This window comes from Scylla paramamosain, chromosome 29 (assembly GCF_035594125.1).
Source record: "Scylla paramamosain isolate STU-SP2022 chromosome 29, ASM3559412v1, whole genome shotgun sequence".
Classification (NCBI taxonomy): Eukaryota; Metazoa; Arthropoda; class Malacostraca; order Decapoda; family Portunidae; genus Scylla; species Scylla paramamosain.
In genome coordinates, this window is record NC_087179.1 from 6,201,945 (window position 1) to 6,205,543 (window position 3,599).

Here is a 3,599-nt window from a genome sequence, read left to right on the forward strand (position 1 = left end):
GTCTAGCAGGTCTGATAGCAGGTCTAGCAGGTCTGATAGCAGGTCTGATAGCAGGTCTGATCGAAGGTCTAGCAGGTCTGATAGAAGGTCTAGCAGGTCTGATAGAAGGTCTAGCAGGTCTGATAGAAGGTCTAGCAGGTCTGATAGCAGGTCTGATAGAAGGTCTAGCAGGTCTGATAGCAGGTCTGATAGAAGGTCTAGCAGGTCTGATAGCAGGTCTGATAGAAGGTCTAGCAGGTCTGATAGAAGGTCTAGCAGGTCTGATAGCAGGTCTGATAGAAGGTCTAGCAGGTCTGATAGAAGGTCTAGCAGGTCTGATAGCAGGTCTGATAGAAGGTCTAGCAGGTTTGATAGCAGGTCTGATAGAAGGTCTAGCAGGTCTGATAGAAGGTCTAGCAGGTCTGATGGAAGGTCTAGCAGGTCTGAAAGCACAACTATGTGCAAATGCCTCCACTCGCGCAAAATGTGCCCCCCCCATCCTGGAAGATGAGGCCCTGCGCACAGCGTGTGTTCTGCGTTTAGGGAGTGACGACCCTGCTCCTCAGTCACCCACCAATAAGTATTTACCCACAATCCTCTGCGTTTTATAATCTGAGACAATGTTCCTCAACCTTTTTTTCTAATTTCATGCACAATTCCTGCAACGTTTTGAGAAATTCATCCACCTCACACCTAGAACGACTCATTACAAAAGGTTCTATGAATATTTGACCTTTTTTCTTAGTTTTAAAAACTGAAAATATATGGATAGAAATGTTAGGTACCTATTTTAAACGAAGGCAATAGATAGTCTGTCATAAATAACTGTTATGTAGGTGCTCAATAATAAAATAAAGTGTCACATCTCAAACTTTATAAAATTCATAATTTAGTAATACTTTCATTTCAATTTAAGTTAATTTCTTAAGACAACTTTCTGTACTGTGGACTTGTATACACACCGACCATGTCATGTACCCCTCCAGTCTTTATCTCTCCAGTATTTTCTCTCTTCTCCAGCCTGTTCATCTCCCTGCACTCCCCTTTGTCTTTTTTCCTCCTCCTTATCTCCTTCTCCCTCCAGCAGGACTCAGTTCTAATCTGTTCTTTCTCTGTCTCCCTCTCTCCCTCTCTCTTTCTCTTGTTCTCTCTTACACAGTTCATCACCAGCACCGTCACGGTCGCAAGTCTTGTAACCTGAACTCACTTCCACCGTTTTGTTTGCTTTGTTCTGTATTCAGAAACGCCTTTCTCTTATCATGACTATTTTCAAAGGCTGCAGAGATGATTAGACGAGTTTTCAAGAGTGTTTCTCCTGTTAATAATGTAGGAATCATGTTAATCTGTTACTGGAATAGTAAAAACACACTCGGAAACCCGTGCAATGTCAAGTAAAATCCTTTGAATGTAGTAAAGGTGCGGCGCAGAAGTGTTTCCGAATGTGGTCGTCCAGATTCTATAGTACGATGACGCAGCCTTCAGTCCCCGTGACCAAGACTAGAGTACTGATCTGCAACCGTCACCTATGCATGTACATGTACTGCACCACCTAAGTATGTAAAATCAGGACTTCGTAAGCACTCCTTCGGCGGTCACGTCTCTATAGTGTAATAGTTAAAAGTGAAAACCTAGCTAAGAGCGAGTTTTTTTGTTTTTTGCTCTCTTTCCCCCCCCCCCTGTAAAGGAGGCTGGACAAGAGCTACAAAAAAGTACTAAAAGCGGATGAATGAATGGCAAGAGTACTTATCGCTCCCCTAACAAAGAAAAACTGGGTAGAAAAAAGTTTCAGTCGTTCGGCCAACTGCGTTCCAGAAGTGTCTCGATACTCCTCTCTTGAAGAAAAAAAAAAAATAGGCAGAGAAAAAAAAATAGGCAGAGAATTCACGAGAACCAATGAACGGATGGAAAAAGTGAAGGTACTGGTTAACTCCTCCATCAGTAAGCTGGACAGAATAGTGACAGATGAAAAACACAAAAACACGGAATTCCAGACTAGGATGGGGAAAAATTATGGCCAACTCTTCAATAAGTAACGTGGGCAGAATAGTGACCGAATATGAAAACACACGCAGAAAGAGTGGCATACTATACCAATGAAAAGACTGAAAAGGTATTGTGAAGGCACTGCTTAACTCCTTCGTAAGTAAGATGGACAGGAGAGTGAAGGGCAAAATTCCAGAGTTTACCAAGGAAAGAATAGAAAACGTGACAAGTTGGCTAACCATTGCATAGCGTAGAGAGAACAGTGATTGAAAGTGAAAAAAAAAATGAATCGAGCAGAGATTTTTACAGTTTAGCAGTGAAAGAAGGTATTAAAAAAAATGAGTTAACTCTTTCATAGATAACGTGAACAGAATAGTGGTTGAAAGAAAAAAAAACTGAATCAGGTAGAGAGTTACAAAGTTTACCAATGAAAGAATAGCAAAAGTGAAGATAATGATTAACTCCTGCATATTGTGGGCAGAATAGTGATGGAAGATGAAAATACAAACACAAAGAGCTCCACAGTTCACCAATGAAGACACTGATAAACTCTTGCATTCGTAAGGTGAACACAGCAAGGGTACAAGTAGAAAATCTGGTACAGGGAGGCCAAATGAAGGGAAGAGTGTGTGGATACCAAAATTCATGCCCATCATACACTAGTTACTACGTTGCTGGGCCGGGTATGCGAGGCTGTGCAGCGGTGTGTACGTGGCGCTGTACAGCAGTAATAGGAAGGCAAAAAGGTTGGAAACGTAACCTAAGGGCAATTAGAAGCGATTAAAGCTTAAAGTCGGCGCCGCTGTGTACAGAGAATTTCACCCACGATTATTTTTTGTTGTTGTTGTTGTTGATGGTGGTGGTGGTGGAGGATGGTGGTGGTGGTGGAGGTGGTGGTGGTGGCGTAGAATAACAACAAGAACAAGAACATGAAGATCAAGAAGGAACAATAACAACAACAATAACAACAATAACAACATTAAAAATAACAATAACAACCCCAATTGATTATTATTATTTTCATTATTATTATTATTATTATTATTATTATTATTATTATTATTATTATTTGGTTGTTGTTGTTGTTGTTGTTGTTGTTTTTGTTATTGCTCTTCTTCATGCTCGTATACGTCACTGTTCCTCTCGTCTTTTACATAGACTCTCTCTCTCTCTCTCTCTCTCTCTCTCTCTCTCTCTCTCTCTCTCTCTCTCTCTCTCTCTCTCTCTCTCTCTCTCTCTCTCTCTCTCTCTCAAGTCGTCTTTTCTGTACCTCTAACCACCCAGTCACCTCATGGATGTGCCTCACCTCCCCCTACTACATCCAGACCCATCACTGTTCTGCCCACACGCTGCTCAGCCCTCTTCCCAGTGTGTCCTTCACAATTCCTCCTCCTCTGTATCATTAATCAGGACAGGACAAGAAATAATGGGTTCAAGCTTGAAAAAGTTGGTTTAAAAAGAGATAGGAAGGAACTGGTTGACAAATATAGTGGCAGATGAATGGAATGGACTCAGTAATCAGGTTGTTGGTGCTGAGTCATAGGGAGCTTTAAAAGAAAGTTAGAGAAATTTATGGGTGAGGATGATAGTGGAAGTTGGTAGGTATGTTTCGTGCAGGGACCGCCACTTGTATGCCT